The following is a 17382-nucleotide window of genomic DNA, read 5'->3' on the forward strand; positions in this document are numbered from 1 at the left end:
TGAGGAGTGAACTGGACTGGGTCTGATGGCCCTGTGTTTTCCATGTTGGAATTACAACCCTTCTTTTATGGAGTAAATCAAAAGCACAAGAGAATGTGAGATGTTATCGATAATAAATCAATTGGTTTCATGCATTTGTCTGTGTGTGTGTGTGTGTCTGAATGTGATTGTATTTCGTCATATCGCAAACATTTGTGATATCAGATAGGTTAAGATATTAAAAAGTAATTGGTGATTTTTTCGACAGTGTTGCATGATGGGAATCTAGTGGTTCACTGATATAATCTAGTAAACAAAATAAACTACTTTTTCACCACTCTGTGTGCAAGTGCATTCCTAAACGGCATTTAACGCAGGTCGATGTGATACGATATTATCAGAACACAAAGTGGTTACCGTTAGCGGAAAATGTTGGCACTGGAGAGACTTTTCCTCCACTAAGCAGAAGAGATACCGTGATCAAGAAGGTGGTTCACCCAGTGTGTGGCTCAGCCATTGCACTCTAGCTGTGCTGACCCCTTGTGAATTTTCCAAATGTGGGAATCTCGATTGCACAATGTATGGTAGTGGTTGTTTGCGCTTTACTCTGATGTCTTTGTAAATAATAAACCTTTGTTTGGCGGCAGGCTTGAGAATGACTTGAGTCAACTGACTGTGCTTATGGAGATCTTTGAAGTCAGTTGTGAAAGAGACTTTGTGGACCAATCGAAAGGTGGAAACATTTGTTTGTAGCAAAACATTGTTGGCATTTTGTCGAAACATTATGTTGCGAAATGCAGCATTGTATTTATGCCACGCTGGTACTTCAATCAAGAGATAGTTGAGAAGCCAGTCTAACCCTCCCCCCGGTCATGATGTGTCATGCGCTTCCAATATGAAATTGTCCATACATGCGTTCCTCCTTAGCACAGAACAATGCAATAGGTTTTCAACATCCAGAGCTTTTGTGTATTTATTGTGGCTAGTAGGATAGCTGCATGGGAAACTGTTGCTGATGATGTATTTGTCAGAAGTCATTGTATTTGTCCCGTTTTTTCCCACAAGGCTGAAATATGTGCCCTCGCTTTGAAATGTTAGCAAGGTTTGTTTGTATTTCATCCAACTATCTGTGCTAAAAAGTGATGGCTACAGTATATGTAATTTCTTCCACTTTTGGAGTGAGCCAAAGTTCAAGCTGCTTATCTAATTGGTGAGAATGCAATGTCTGTTTATCAGACTCACTTTGACTTTATATGGTGTACCAAGAGATGTGCCTTCGCTTACGGCCATACCAGCCTGAATACGCCCGATCTCGTCTGAGCTCGGAAGCTAAGCAGGGTCGGGCCTGGTTAGTACTTGGATGGGAGACCGCCTGGGAATACCAGGTGCTGTAAGCCTTTTGTCCACTAGGGGGTGTGGCATTATTTCATCAGCAACACTGCCTTGTAGTAAGCATTTGATGCTGAATTGACTAAATGCAGCTTCTATGGGCTAGTCTCCCCTGCCCTTTTAATACGATCAAAGTTCCTTGTGTTGTCAGGGAGCAACTGCCTTTTATTTATAAGACAAATAAGAATATTGTTACTGAATGCAGCTTGTGTGTGCTCTGTGCTCCCTCGCCCTGTTCAAATGATCAAAGGAAATAATGCTGGTGAGGAGTGGAACTGGACTGGTGTCTGATGGCCCTGTGTTTTCCATGTTGGAATTACAACCCTTCTTTTATGGAGTAAATCAAAAGCACAAGAGAATCTGAGATGTTATCGATAATAAATCAATTGGTTTCATGCATTTGTCTGTGTGTGTGTGTGTGTCTGAATGTGATTGTATTTCGTCATATCGCAAACATTTGTGATATCAGATGGGTTAAGATATTAAAAAGTAATTGGTGATTTTTCGACAGTGTTGCATGATGGGAATCTAGTGGTTCACTGATATAATCTAGTAAACAAAATAAACTACTTTTTCACTACTCTGTGTGCAAGTGCATTCCTAAACGGCATTTAACGCAGGTCGATGTGATATGATATTATCAGAACACAAAGTGGTTACCGTTAGCGGAAAATGTTGGCACTGGAGACACTTTTCCTGCACTAAGCAGAAGAGATACTGTGATCAAGAAGGTGGTTGACCCAGTGTGGGGCTCAGCCATTCCACTCTGGCTGGGCTGACCCCTTTTGAATTTTCCAAATATGGGAATCTCGAATGCAAAATTTATGGTAGTGGTCGTTTGCGCTTTACCCTGATGTCTTTGTTAATGATAAACCGTTGCTTGGCGGCAGGCTTAAGGATGACTTGAGTCAACCGACTGTGCTTATGGAGATCTTTGAAGTCAGTTGTGAAAGAGACTTTGTGGACCAATCGAAAGGTGGAAACATTTGTTTGTAGCAAAACATTGTTGGCATTTTGTCTAAACATTATGTTGCGAAATGCAGCATTGTATTTATGCCACGCTGGTACTTCAATCAAGAGATAGTTGAGAAGCCACTCTAACCCCCCCCCGGTCATGATGTGCCATGCGCTTCCAATATGAAATTGTCCATACATGCGTTCCTCCTTAGCACAGAACAATGCAATAGGTTTTCAACATCCAGAGCTTTTGTGTATTTATTGTGGCTAGTAGGATAGCTGCATGGGAAACTGTTGCTGATGATGTATTTGTCAGAAGTCATTGTATTTGTCCGTTTTTTCCCACAAGGCTGAAATATGTGCCCTCGCTTAGAAATGTTTGCAAGGTTTGTTTGTATTTCATCCAACTATCTGTGCTAAAAAGTGATGGCTACAGTATATGTAATTTCTTCCACTTTTTGAGTGAGCCAAAGTTCAAGCTGCTTATCTAATTGGTGAGAATGCAATGTCTGTTTATCAGACTCACTTTGACTTTATATGGTGTGCCAAGAGATGTACCTTCGCTTACGGCCATACCAGCCTGAATACGCCCGATCTCGTCTGATCTCGGAAGCTAAGCAGGGTCGGGCCTGGTTAGTACTTGGATGGGAGACCGCCTGGGAATACCAGGTGCTGTAAGCCTTTTGTCCACTAGGGGGTGTGGCATTATTTCATCAGCAACACTGCCTTGTAGTAAGCATTTGATGCTGAATTGACTAAATGCAGCTTCTATGGGCTAGTCTCCCCTGCCCTTTTAATACGATCAAAGTTCCTTGTGTTGTCAGGGAGCAACTGCCTTTTATGCATAAGACAAATAAGAATATTGTTACTGAATGCAGCTTGTGTGTGCTCTGTGCTCCCTCGCCCTGTTCAAATGATCAAAGGAAATAATGCTGGTGAGGAGTGGAACTGGACTGGTGTCTGATGGCCCTGTGTTTTCCATGTTGGAATTACAACCCTTCTTTTATGGAGTAAATCAAAAGCACAAGAGAATCTGAGATGTTATCGATAATAAATCAATTGGTTTCATGCATTTGTCTGTGTGTGTGTGTGTGTGTGTGTCTGAATGTGATTGTATTTCGTCATATCGCAAACATTTGTGATATCAGATGGGTTAAGATATTAAAAAGTAATTGGTGATTTTTTCGACAGTGTTGCATGATGGGAATCTAGTGGTTCACTGATATAATCTAGTAAACAAAATAAACTACTTTTTCACTACTCTGTGTGCAAGTGCATTCCTAAACGGCATTTAACGCAGGTCGATGTGATATGATATTATCAGAACACAAAGTGGTTACCGTTAGCGGAAAATGTTGGCACTGGAGACACTTTTCCTCCACTAAGCAGAAGAGATACTGTGATCAAGAAGGTGGTTCACCCAGTGTGGGGCTCAGCCATTGCACTCTGGCTGTGCTGACCCCTTGCGAATTTTCCAAATGTGGGAATCTCGATTAAAATTTATGGTAGTGGAATCGTTGCGCTTTACCCTGATGTCTTGTTAAGTGATAACGTTGCGCTTGGCGGCATGGCTTTAACTTCTTGCGACTACAGGGGGTGCTGTTCCGAATTAGCATTTTGTCGTCTCCAAATTAAACTGCCTAGTACTCAATTCTTGCTCGTACAATATGCATATTATTAATTCTATTGGAAAGAAAACACTTTCTAGTTTCATACAAAGTTGGAATGATGTCTGTGGGTGACCCAGAACTCTTTCTACAGCGAAATCCATGACAGACAGTGAAAGGTCTGAGAGCGAAGCTCTGGTTTCAGATCAGTTTTTAAGGTCTCTGTCTATCCTATGGAACGACACGAACTGCACCCGCCTTCCCCTGGATGTCAGTAACCAATGAGAAGTGGAATGGGCCTTCTCCGTAGCTCTCAGAGGTTATAAAAGACCAAGGAGTGAGAGTAGCCCCCCTTTCGACGCTCGCCCTTACGCAGGAAGGGACCTCCGGACGCCATTTTCACAGGCTCGGTTATCAACTTGAAATGTATCCGTCTGTAATTTAATTCGATATAGGACTTAGAAACATCATAAGGTAGTTAATTTAAACCGTTTTATAGGAAATTATATCCGTTTAGTGCGATTTTGAGGAATTTCTTTGTTGTGCACTCTGAAACTTTGGACACGTTTTGGGGTCCCGTTCGATCGTTAGTGGATATTTCGAAGGACAGAGGACATCTATCGACCAAAAGACGTTTATAACATAGAAAGGATACATTGCCCAAGAATATGATGGAAGAACAGCTCATAGTAAGCAATATTTAATATGATAAATTGTTGTTCTGTCGAAATATTTTAAACGCATATTTCGCCATTTTGTTTGGTATAGCTTCACTTGGCGAACCCTGTATTGAAAAGTAAGGATAATTTTACAAATGTAAATCAGCGGTTGCATTAAGAACTAATTTGTCTTTCGATTCCTGTCAACCCTGTATTTTTTAGTCAAGTATATGATTAGCTTTCAATTAAACTAGATCACTCTGATAGATGACGTCAGACATATTGAGGCTTGATTTCCTAGTATTTTTATTGTGTAACCACGGTTTTGTATGGCTAAATATGCACCTTTTCGAACAAACTGTATATGTATGTTGTAAAATGATGTTACAGGAGTGTCATCGGAAGAATTCTGAGAAGGTTAGTGAAAAAATTAATATCTTTTGGCGATGTTGACGTTATAGCGCTCTTTGGCTGGAATCGATGCTCTGGTAACGTTTGCACATGTAGTATGCTAACTTATCGATTTATTGTGTTTTCGCTGAAAAACGCTTAGAAAATCTGAAATATGGTCTGAAATCACAAGAACTGGGTCTTTCCATTGCTATGCTTTGTCTATTTTTATGAAATGTTTTATGATGAGTAAATTGGTCATACACGTTGCTCTATCTAGTAATTCTAGTCGATTTGTGATGGTCGGTGCAATTGTAAACTGTGATTTCTACCTGAAATATGCACTTTTTTCTAACAAAAACTATCCTATACCATGAATATGTTATCAGACTGTCATCTGATGGTTTTTTTTATAGGTTATTGGCTATCAATATCTTAGTTGAGCCGAATTGGTGATAGCACCTGAAGGAGTAAGAAACTGATGGAGTTAGAATAGTGGTGTATTTTGCTAACGTGTTTAGCTAATAGATTTACATATTTTGTCTTCCCTGTAAAACATTTTAAAAATCTGAAATGGTGGCTTTATTCACAAGATCTGTATCTTTCATCTGGTGTCTTGGACTTGTGATTTAATGATATTTAGATGCTACTATCTACTTGTGAAGCTATGCTAGCTATGCTAATCAGTGTGTGGGGGGTGGGGGGTGATCCCGGATACGGGGTTGAGGTTCGGTAAAGGTTAAGGATGAACCTTTGAGTGCGGCAGGCTAGGGATGACTTGAGTCAACTGACTGTGCTTATGGAGATCTTAGAAGTCAGTTGTGAAAGAGACTTGGTGGACCAATCGAAAGGTGGAAACATTTGTTTGTAGCAAAACATTGTTGGCATTTTGTCGAAACATTATGTTGCGAAATGCAGCATTGTATTTATGCCACGCTGGTACTTCAATCAAGAGATAGTTGAGAAGCCACTCTAACCCCCCCCGGTCATGATGTGTCATACGCGCCCATGCGCTTCCAATATGAAATTGTCCATACATGCGTTCCTCCTTAGCACAGAACAATGCAATAGGTTTTCAACATCCAGAGCTTTTGTGTATTTATTGTGGCTAGTAGGATAGCTGCATGGGAAACTGTTGCTGATGATGTATTTGTCAGAAGTCATTGTATTTGTCCGTTTTTTCCCACAAGGCTGAAATATGTGCCCTCGCTTAGAAATGTTTGCAAGGTTTGTTTGTATTTCATCCAACTATCTGTGCTAAAAAGTGATGGCTACAGTATATGTAATTTCTTCCACTTTTTGAGTGAGCCAAAGTTCAAGCTGCTTATCTAATTGGTGAGAATGCAATGTCTGTTTATCAGACTCACTTTGACTTTATATGGTGTGCCAAGAGATGTACCTTCGCTTACGGCCATACCAGCCTGAATACGCCCGATCTCGTCTGATCTCGGAAGCTAAGCAGGGTCGGGCCTGGTTAGTACTTGGATGGGAGACCGCCTGGGAATACCAGGTGCTGTAAGCCTTTTGTCCACTAGGGGGTGTGGCATTATTTCATCAGCAACACTGCCTTGTAGTAAGCATTTGATGCTGAATTGACTAAATGCAGCTTCTATGGGCTAGTCTCCCCTGCCCTTTTAATACGATCAAAGTTCCTTGTGTTGTCAGGGAGCAACTGCCTTTTATTCATAAGACAAATAAGAATATTGTTACTGAATGCAGCTTGTGTGTGCTCTGTGCTCCCTCGCCCTGTTCAAATGATCAAAGGAAATAATGCTGGTGAGGAGTGGAACTGGACTGGTGTCTGATGGCCCTGTGTTTTCCATGTTGGAATTACAACCCTTCTTTTATGGAGTAAATCAAAAGCACAAGAGAATCTGAGATGTTATCGATAATAAATCAATTGGTTTCATGCATTTGTCTGTGTGTGTGTGTGTGTGTGTCTGAATGTGATTGTATTTCGTCATATCGCAAACATTTGTGATATCAGATAGGTTAAGATATTAAAAAGTAATTGGTGATTTTTTCGACAGTGTTGCATGATGGGAATCTAGTGGTTCACTGATATAATCTAGTAAACAAAATAAACTACTTTTTCACCACTCTGTGTGCAAGTGCATTCCTAAACGGCATTTAACGCAGGTCGATGTGATACGATATTATCAGAACACAAAGTGGTTACCGTTAGCGGAAAATGTTGGCACTGGAGAGACTTTTCCTCCACTAAGCAGAAGAGATACCTGTGATCAAGAAGGTGGTTCACCCAGTGTGGTGCTCAGCCATTGCACTCTGGCTGTGCTGACCCCTTGTGAATTTTTCAAATGTGGGAATCTCGATTGCATAATTTTTTCCAAATGTGGGAATCTCGATTGCAAAATTTATGGTAGTGCTCGTTTGCGCTTTACCCTGATGTCTTTGTTAACTTCTTGCGACTACAGGGGGTGCTGTTCCGAATTAGCATTTTGTCGTCTCCAAATTAAACTGCCTAGTACTCAATTCTTGCTCGTACAATATGCATATTATTAATTCTATTGGAAAGAAAACACTTTCTAGTTTCATACAAAGTTGGAATGATGTCTGTGGGTGACCCAGAACTCTTTCTACAGCGAAATCCATGACAGACAGTGAAAGGTCTGAGAGCGAAGCTCTGGTTTCAGATCAGTTTTTAAGGTCTCTGTCTATCCTATGGAACGACACGAACTGCACCCGCCTTCCCCTGGATGTCAGTAACCAATGAGAAGTGGAATGGGCCTTCTCCGTAGCTCTCAGAGGTTATAAAAGACCAAGGAGTGAGAGTAGCCCCCCTTTCGACGCTCGCCCTTACGCAGGAAGGGACCTCCGGACGCCATTTTCACAGGCTCGGTTATCAACTTGAAATGTATCCGTCTGTAATTTAATTCGATATAGGACTTAGAAACATCATAAGGTAGTTAATTTAAACCGTTTTATAGGAAATTATATCCGTTTAGTGCGATTTTGAGGAATTTCTTTGTTGTGCACTCTGAAACTTTGGACACATTTTGGGGTCCCGTTCGATCGTTAGTGGATATTTCGAAGGACAGAGGACATCTATCGACCAAAAGACGTTTATAACATAGAAAGGATACATTGCCCAAGAATATGATGGAAGAACAGCTCATAGTAAGCAATATTTAATATGATAAATTGTTGTTCTGTCGAAATATTTTAAACGCATATTTCGCCATTTTGTTTGGTATAGCTTCACTTGGCGAACCCTGTATTGAAAAGTAAGGATAATTTTACAAATGTAAATCAGCGGTTGCATTAAGAACTAATTTGTCTTTCGATTCCTGTCAACCCTGTATTTTTTAGTCAAGTATATGATTAGCTTTCAATTAAACTAGATCACTCTGATAGATGACGTCAGACATATTGAGGCTTGATTTCCTAGTATTTTTATTGTGTAACCACGGTTTTGTATGGCTAAATATGCACCTTTTCGAACAAACTGTATATGTATGTTGTAAAATGATGTTACAGGAGTGTCATCGGAAGAATTCTGAGAAGGTTAGTGAAAAAATTAATATCTTTTGGCGATGTTGACGTTATAGCGCTCTTTGGCTGGAATCGATGCTCTGGTAACGTTTGCACATGTAGTATGCTAACTTATCGATTTATTGTGTTTTCGCTGAAAAACGCTTAGAAAATCTGAAATATGGTCTGAAATCACAAGAACTGGGTCTTTCCATTGCTATGCTTTGTCTATTTTTATGAAATGTTTTATGATGAGTAAATTGGTCATACACGTTGCTCTATCTAGTAATTCTAGTCGATTTGTGATGGTCGGTGCAATTGTAAACTGTGATTTCTACCTGAAATATGCACTTTTTTCTAACAAAAACTATCCTATACCATGAATATGTTATCAGACTGTCATCTGATGGTTTTTTTTATAGGTTATTGGCTATCAATATCTTAGTTGAGCCGAATTGGTGATAGCACCTGAAGGAGTAAGAAACTGATGGAGTTAGAATAGTGGTGTATTTTGCTAACGTGTTTAGCTAATAGATTTACATATTTTGTCTTCCCTGTAAAACATTTTAAAAATCTGAAATGGTGGCTTTATTCACAAGATCTGTATCTTTCATCTGGTGTCTTGGACTTGTGATTTAATGATATTTAGATGCTACTATCTACTTGTGAAGCTATGCTAGCTATGCTAATCAGTGTGTGGGGGGTGGGGGGTGATCCCGGATACGGGGTTGAGGTTCGGTAAAGGTTAAGGATGACTTGAGTCAACCGACTGTGCTTATGGAGATCTTTGAAGTCAGTTGTGAAAGAGACTTTGTGGACCAATCGAAAGGTGGAAACATTTGTTTGTAGCAAAACATTGTTGGCATTTTGTCTAAACATTATGTTGCGAAATGCAGCATTGTATTTATGCCACGCTGGTACTTCAATCAAGAGATAGTTGAGAAGCCACTCTAACCCCCCCGGTCATGATGTGTCATACGCGCCCCATGCGCTTCCAATATGAAATTGTCCATACATGCGTTCCTCCTTAGCACAGAACAATGCAATAGGTTTTCAACATCCAGAGCTTTTGTGTATTTATTGTGGCTAGTAGGATAGCTGCATGGGAAACTGTTGCTGATGATGTATTTGTCAGAAGTCATTGTATTTGTCCGTTTTTTCCCACAAGGCTGAAATATGTGCCCTCGCTTAGAAATGTTTGCAAGGTTTGTTTGTATTTCATCCAACTATCTGTGCTAAAAAGTGATGGCTACAGTATATGTAATTTCTTCCACTTTTTGAGTGAGCCAAAGTTCAAGCTGCTTATCTAATTGGTGAGAATGCAATGTCTGTTTATCAGACTCACTTTGACTTTATATGGTGTGCCAAGAGATGTACCTTCGCTTACGGCCATACCAGCCTGAATACGCCTTTCCTGATTGGAGAAGTGACGACAGGTGCGAGTGTCTGAGCTGTGAGTGAGTGTTTGCTGGAGAGTGTTTGCTCGAGAGCTATTTTTGTTAATTAACTGGTTTTTGCAATATAATTTATTATTTTCTTCAGTTGAATAGTTTAAAGTTTGGTTAGTCTTCCCCCTTGCAGTTTTTCTGCTTGGGGGAGAGGCCTTTTTTGGACTCATTTTTTGATACTTATGACGGACAACATGGAAACGACAAACGGAATGGACAAAGGACAACGAAAATGCGCAACGGAAGAAAAATGAAGATAAAGAAGGAATGAAATATGGAAAAGAATACACGGTGGCAATTGAGTTGGAAGGAGAAGACAAAGTGACGACAATGGAACTACTAAGAGCAATTAAGGAGGTGTGTGGAGAGGTGGTGGGATGCCGAATGAAAGGAGAAAAGAAGTATGAAGTTACGATGAGGAATGAAAAAGGAAAAGAACGGCTAATGGATGGAATACGAATAAAGGACACCAAGATACTGGCGAGAGATATTAATGTGAAGGAAGTGGTGGTGTCGTTCATGAATCTGCCTGTATACATGGAAGACAGTGCTATATTGGGCAAGCTATGTAGCTGGGGTGTATCAGCAGTCTCTGAAATCAGGAGGAGAGTTTGGCCAGGCACGGATATAGCAGATGGCACGAGATACTGCAAAGTCAAATTCACTGATACTGTGAAATCACTGCCGTACTCTACAAAGTTTGATACGCTTGAAGGTGGAGAGTACTTTAGAGTCATGCATGATAAGCAGGTCAGAGTTTGTAGGCTTTGTATTCAGCCTGGGCATATTGTGAAGGACTGCCCTGAATTTAAATGTTATAAGTGCGGGAAGCAAGGGCATTATGCAAGAGAATGTGTAGGTGGAAAGGAAGGGGCATTTTGCGAAGGATGTCACATGAGAGCTGACGAGTGCAAATGTGGAGAGGTTGTGAATGAGGAGGGGAGCCAGGATCTTTTTGTGGAGGCTGATGTATCACCCCGAGTAGAAGAAGACGATGGAGGAGAAGACGTGGTGGAGGGAGGAGAGACGGAGAAAAGAAGAGGGGAAAAGATGGAACAGAAGACGGAGGAAATAGGAGGCAGTATGGATTCAGAGATAAGAAGAGGGAGTTTTCAGGAGGAGGACGGGAGTGGGATGGGTGGAGGCACTGGGGACTCACAGTTTTTGGGGGGGGCCTCGGGCTATGTGGGTGCTTCGGAAGGAGGTGAAGTGGAGGGGAGTGGGATGCTGACAACTATACAGGAGACGCAAATGGATACAAGCAGCACAACAGGCACAGGAAAGAAGAATTCGAGTTGGTTGGAAGAGATGGATTTAGAGGCAATTTCAGATTCAGAAGACATGGAAAAGATTGATAGAGCAAGGGTAAGCTACAGGAAGAGGAAAGTGGCGTTGGAGGTGAAAAAGGATGAAAAAGGAAGAAAACATGACAAAAGGTAGAGGAAAATGAGAAAATATATTTTCTTATTATTATTTATTGGAATGGTTAATTGTATGTCAATCAATGCGAATGGTTTAAGAACAATGGAAAAATTTCAAAGAATAGTTAAAATGAAGAATTCGGATATTTTATGCCTGCAAGAAACACATTGGGACAATGTATGTATTTTAGAAGTAAAAAAAATATGGAGAGATTTTATTTTTGTTAACAATGGCAGGGGGAATTCAAGTGGGGTTGCTATTTTATTGAGGAAGGATGTAGTGGATAATGTGAAACAGATATATAATGATAATAATGGGAGGATTTTAATTGTAGATTTTGAATATATGAGTAGGGTTTTTAGAATTATAAATATTTATGCGCCTAATACTGAAATAGAGCGCAAAGATTTATTTTTAGAAATAGGAAAATGGTGTGAGGGAAACTGTATTGTAGTTGGGGATTTTAATGTTAAAATGGATAGACTGGATATGACAAGAGGAGCTATTTTTAGAAGTGATGTATCTAGGGGGGTTTTAAAGAAGATGATGATAGAAAAAGGAATGATTGATATATGGAGGGATGAGAATCCGTACAAGAGAGAATTTTCTAGAAGGCAGGTGGTTTTAGGGGAGTTGAAACAGACACGGATAGATCTGGTTTTAGTAAATGAAGGGTTAAGGAATTTTATGAAGGATATTAAGTATATTTTTACAACTTTTAGTGATCATGCTGGGTTAACATTTTCGGTGGGGTTAGATAGGGAGGGGAAAGGGGGGGGGAGTGTGGTGTATGAATGCAAGGTATCTAGGTGATGAGGAATATGGAATACAACTTAAATCTTTGATAGAACATGAAATGGAGGATAAGCAAAAAGGGAATGATAAGTGCCAGTGGTGGGAAAATGTTAAGAAAAAAATAAAAGATTTTAGTATTAGATATGCAAGGAAGAAAAGGAGTAGGATGACAAGAGAAGAAAATTATTTAAGAGCAAAATTGAATGAAGAAATGAGGAAATGTGATATTGATCCTATTTATAATATTGAAAGGTTTTTAGATTTAAAGGCACAATTGAGCAAATGTGAAATAGATAAATGTAAGGGGGCATCTATTAGAAGTAGGGCAAAGTATGTTTTAGAAGGGGAGAAATGTACGTCTTTTTTTCTTGGTTTAGAGAAAACTAAACAGACGAAATCATATATTAGTGAGATAGAAAATGTAAAGGGTGAAGTAGTAAATGATTATGTTGAGATATTAGAAACTGTACAGAATTTTTATAAGGATTTATTTAAGAAAGGGGAGGTGGATGAAGAGTGTATAAAGGAGATTTTAGGTAGTGTGGATGTGCAAATTGGTGTTGAGGAAAAGCAAATATGTGATAGGAAGATAACAGTGGATGAAGTGAAAGATGCAATTAAGGGATTACAAATAAATAAAAGTCCTGGAGTAGATGGACTAATTGCAGAGTTTTACAAAATGTATGAAAGTTTTTTAGCACCGATTTTAATGGAAGTGTATCAATATATGGAAGATAATAATACTGTTTCAGACTCCATGGTGACAGGACTGATATCGGTTTTATATAAAAATAAGGGGAGCAAAATGAAATTAGAAAATTATAGGCCAATTAGTTTATTAAATTCAGATTATAAGATTTTAGCTAAGATATTGGCGAATAGGATGAAGATGGTTTTAAATGATATTATAGCACCTACACAAAATTATAGTGTGCCTGGAAGAGACATAGCTGATACCATCATTACACTTAGAGATGTGATAAATAAAATGAATAGCGATAAGAGAGGGGGAATTGTTTTAAGTATAGATTTTAATAAAGCTTTTGACAGGGTGGAACATGATTTTATGTTTAGGGTACTGGAAAAATATGGGTTTGGAAATAGAATAATAGGATGGATAAAATTATTATATAGAAAGGCAAAAAGTAGGGTAAAATGTAATGGGGTTTTAACAGATTCTTTTATTCTTGAGAGATCAGTGAGACAGGGGTGCCCTTTATCAGCATTACTGTATGTTTTATCGGTAGAACCCTTAGCGGCATACCTTAAAAAAGATCATTTTATAAATTGTGTAGAGACTCCGCAAGGAGGTTTTAGTTTAATTCATCAATATGCAGACGATACCACAATAACAGTTAGAGATGAGGAAAGTGTTAAAAGGGTGATGGAGTGTTTTAAAGTATATGAGAAAGCCTCAGGAGCAAAAGTGAATATGGAGAAGTCAGTAATAATGTATGTTGGGAAGATTAATGAGGAGATTTTTCCTTTTAAAATGGTAAATGATTATTTTAAGGTGTTAGGTGTGTTTTTAGGGGTGAAGGAACAGGAAGCTAGGGATATGACATGGAGTGGGGTTATAAACAAAGTTAGGAAGGTGGTAAATATGTGGAGGGGGAGGTCTTTGAAATTAAAAGGGAAAGTAATTGTCATAAATTCATTGTTGATGTCAATTTTTATTTATGTAATGAATGTTTTGGATATGCCAGAATGGGTTTTATCTGAAATGAATAAAATTGTAGTTGATTTTTTATGGGAAGGGAAGGGGGTGAAAATAGCTTTTAAAACTTTGATTGCAGGTTATGAGGAGGGGGGCTTGAAGTTGGTGGATTTAAATGTGAGGAAAACAGCAATTAGAGTCAAAATGGTACGTAAATATTTATATGGGGAATTAGATTATGGATGGAAAAGATTTTTTAAGGAGTATTTGCAGGAGGTTGGGAGGATGGGGGACAATGGTTTATTGATGTGTATGAAAAAGGAAATGTTAGGTAATATACCTTTGTTTTATAGAGAAGTGTTTGAGGCTTGGGGGGAGTTTTTACCAAATATTTATTATGAGTGTACCATTTTAGACAATATTTTAAATCAGCCAATTTTTTTAAATCCCAAGATACAGTATAATAATAAGATGTTGTTTTGTAAATATTTTATGAGGGCTGGGATGAGACAGATTGGGGACATCTTATATGAGGTAATTCCGGGGTTCCTTCCAAGTCAGGCAATATTTGATAATGTGGTTGAAGAAAATGATGAAATAAGTAGAACTACTGTGGAGAACATGTATAAGAGAATATTAGGATGTCTTCCTGGGGAGTGGGGTGTTTTAATAAATAAAGAGGTGGCAACAAGAGCTAGGGGTTTACCGGTTTTATATTATGAAGGTAATGGGAAGAAGCATGATTTGTCAGGTTTGAAAGTTAAAAAAGTTTATGAAAAATGTATTTTAAGAGAGATAAAAACTCCTGCTTCGGAAAAAGTGTGGTCTAGGGTGTTTGCAAATATAGATGTAAAATCAATATGGAAGAATGTAAATGTAAAATATAATTCTATAGAATGTGAAGACAATGATTTTAAAATGAAACATAATAGAATTTTTACGAACGTGGTTTTACATCAAATAAATAGAGATATTAAAAGAGAATGTGATATTTGTGGTACGGGGGTGGAAAATTTTATGCACTTTTTTGTTGAATGTAGTAGATTAGATGAGTTTCATAAGTTTTTAAAGGGGATTTTAGTACAACAGTGGGGAGAAGAGATTGTTGCTGGGGTTGAGTGGAGGAGGTTGTTTCTTTTTGGTTTAACTGGGAAAAGCAAAGTTATTAATTTTAATTTGATGAATTTTGTTCTTAGTCATGCCAGATACGCTGTAAGACTAAGAAGGAATTTGGGACATTATGAAGGGAAAATTGTGAGTGTAGAGGTTTTATTTAGAAGTATGTTAGAGAAAGATATAGAAGTAATATATAAATATGGTGGATGTAATTTTGAAAAATTGTTTGTGTGGGGGAGCAATTTTATTGAAATTGGGTCGAATGGAAAACTTGTTTTTAATTATTAATTGGTTTTGGTGGATGATTGTGTTTCTAATAGGTTTTATTTTCTTTTCTTTTTTTGATTTTGTAAAAGGATGAATTGTTCAACCTTTTGATTGTTGATTGAATGTTGTAAATGTTATGTGTTTCTTCATAATAAAAGAAAAAAAAAAAAAAATACGCCCGATCTCGTCTGATCTCGGAAGCTAAGCAGGGTCGGGCCTGGTTAGTACTTGGATGGGAGACCGCCTGGGAATACCAGGTGCTGTAAGCCTTTTGTCCACTAGGGGGTGTGGCATTATTTCATCAGCAACACTGCCTTGTAGTAAGCATTTGATGCTGAATTGACTAAATGCAGCTTCTATGGGCTAGTCTCCCCTGCCCTTTTAATACGATCAAAGTTCCTTGTGTTGTCAGGGAGCAACTGCCTTTTATGCATAAGACAAATAAGAATATTGTTACTGAATGCAGCTTGTGTGTGCTCTGTGCTCCCTCGCCCTGTTCAAATGATCAAAGGAAATAATGCTGGTGAGGAGTGGAACTGGACTGGTGTCTGATGGCCCTGTGTTTTCCATGTTGGAATTACAACCCTTCTTTTATGGAGTAAATCAAAAGCACAAGAGAATCTGAGATGTTATCGATAATAAATCAATTGGTTTCATGCATTTGTCTGTGTGTGTGTGTGTGTGTCTGAATGTGATTGTATTTCGTCATATCGCAAACATTTGTGATATCAGATAGGTTAAGATATTAAAAAGTAATTGGTGATTTTTTCGACAGTGTTGCATGATGGGAATCTAGTGGTTCACTGATATAATCTAGTAAACAAAATAAACTACTTTTTCACTACTCTGTGTGCAAGTGCATTCCTAAACGGCATTTAACGCAGGTCGATGTGATATGATATTATCAGAACACAAAGTGGTTACCGTTAGCGGAAAATGTTGGCACTGGAGACACTTTTCCTCCACTAAGCAGAAGAGATACTGTGATCAAGAAGGTGGTTGACCCAGTGTGGGGCTCAGCCATTCCACTCTGGCTGGGCTGACCCCTTTTGAATTTTCCAAATATGGGAATCTCGAATGCAAAATTTATGGTAGTGGTCGTTTGCGCTTTAGCTTGATGTCTTTGTTAATGATAAACCGTTGCTTGGCGGCAGGCTTAAGGATGACTTGAGTCAACCGACTGTGCTTATGGAGATCTTTGAAGTCAGTTGTGAAAGAGACTTTGTGGACCAATCGAAAGGTGGAAACATTTGTTTGTAGCAAAACATTGTTGGCATTTTGTCTAAACATTATGTTGCGAAATGCAGCATTGTATTTATGCCACGCTGGTACTTCAATCAAGAGATAGTTGAGAAGCCACTCTAACCCCCCCGGTCATGATGTGTCATACGCGCCCCATGCGCTTCCAATATGAAATTGTCCATACATGCGTTCCTCCTTAGCACAGAACAATGCAATAGGTTTTCAACATCCAGAGCTTTTGTGTATTTATTGTGGCTAGTAGGATAGCTGCATGGGAAACTGTTGCTGATGATGTATTTGTCAGAAGTCATTGTATTTGTCCGTTTTTTCCCACAAGGCTGAAATATGTGCCCTCGCTTTGAAATGTTAGCAAGGTTTGTTTGTATTTCATCCAACTATCTGTGCTAAAAAGTGATGGCTACAGTATATGTAATTTCTTCCACTTTTTGAGTGAGCCAAAGTTCAAGCTGCTTATCTAATTGGTGAGAATGCAATGTCTGTTTATCAGACTCACTTTGACTTTATATGGTGTACCAAGAGATGTGCCTTCGCTTACGGCCATACCAGCCTGAATACGCCCAATCTCGTCTGATCTCGGAAGCTAAGCAGGCTCGGGCCTGGTTAGTACTTGGATGGGAGACCGCCTGGGAATACCAGGTGCTGTAAGCTTTTTGCTCCAGTAGAGGGTTCTCTTGTGTCATGCGTGGAGCAACTGCCTTTTATTTATCACCCTAATAATATCATGTCTTTTATTGGACTAAATGCAGTTTGTTAGTGCTTCCCTGCCCTGCCCTGATCAAATCAAATAATGGACCGTGCGTTTCCCTCAAAATGTAGGCAGTACATTCAGCATTTGTTTTTAGGCTAGGAGACTGTCAATGTCTGTAGTCCGTTAGGGCCCTGTAAAATCCCTTCAATGTTTTGCCTGATCCCCCCCCCCCCAATTCCCCCTTTTCTCCATT

General features: G+C 39.0%; 5 non-coding genes and 4 pseudogenes across 5 annotated transcripts; all 9 read left to right on the plus strand.

The window, feature by feature from the left end:
* The first annotated feature begins 434 nt into the window (after positions 1-434).
* LOC120040865 lies at positions 435-587 on the plus strand (annotated as a pseudogene).
* Positions 588-1257: 670 nt separating this feature from the next.
* Positions 1258-1376, plus strand: LOC120040871. The gene has a single exon (XR_005475788.1). It is a non-coding gene; the product is annotated as a 5S ribosomal RNA (ribosomal RNA).
* A 690-nt stretch (positions 1377-2066) lies between these two features.
* Positions 2067-2216, plus strand: LOC120040868 (annotated as a pseudogene).
* A 671-nt stretch (positions 2217-2887) lies between these two features.
* On the plus strand, positions 2888-3006 carry LOC120040869. Its single transcript, XR_005475786.1, has one exon. It is a non-coding gene; the product is annotated as a 5S ribosomal RNA (ribosomal RNA).
* A 697-nt stretch (positions 3007-3703) lies between these two features.
* Positions 3704-3856, plus strand: LOC120040864 (annotated as a pseudogene).
* A 2528-nt stretch (positions 3857-6384) lies between these two features.
* On the plus strand, positions 6385-6503 carry LOC120040870. The gene has a single exon (XR_005475787.1). It is a non-coding gene; the product is annotated as a 5S ribosomal RNA (ribosomal RNA).
* Positions 6504-7198: 695 nt separating this feature from the next.
* Positions 7199-7362, plus strand: LOC120040866. The gene has a single exon (XR_005475785.1). It is a non-coding gene; the product is annotated as a U1 spliceosomal RNA (small nuclear RNA).
* Positions 7363-16140: 8778 nt separating this feature from the next.
* On the plus strand, positions 16141-16290 carry LOC120040867 (annotated as a pseudogene).
* A 680-nt stretch (positions 16291-16970) lies between these two features.
* LOC120040863 lies at positions 16971-17089 on the plus strand. The gene has a single exon (XR_005475784.1). It is a non-coding gene; the product is annotated as a 5S ribosomal RNA (ribosomal RNA).
* The last annotated feature ends 293 nt before the right edge of the window (positions 17090-17382 follow it).

Source organism: Salvelinus namaycush, unplaced genomic scaffold, assembly GCF_016432855.1.
Source record: "Salvelinus namaycush isolate Seneca unplaced genomic scaffold, SaNama_1.0 Scaffold3879, whole genome shotgun sequence".
Taxonomy (NCBI): Eukaryota; Metazoa; Chordata; class Actinopteri; order Salmoniformes; family Salmonidae; genus Salvelinus; species Salvelinus namaycush.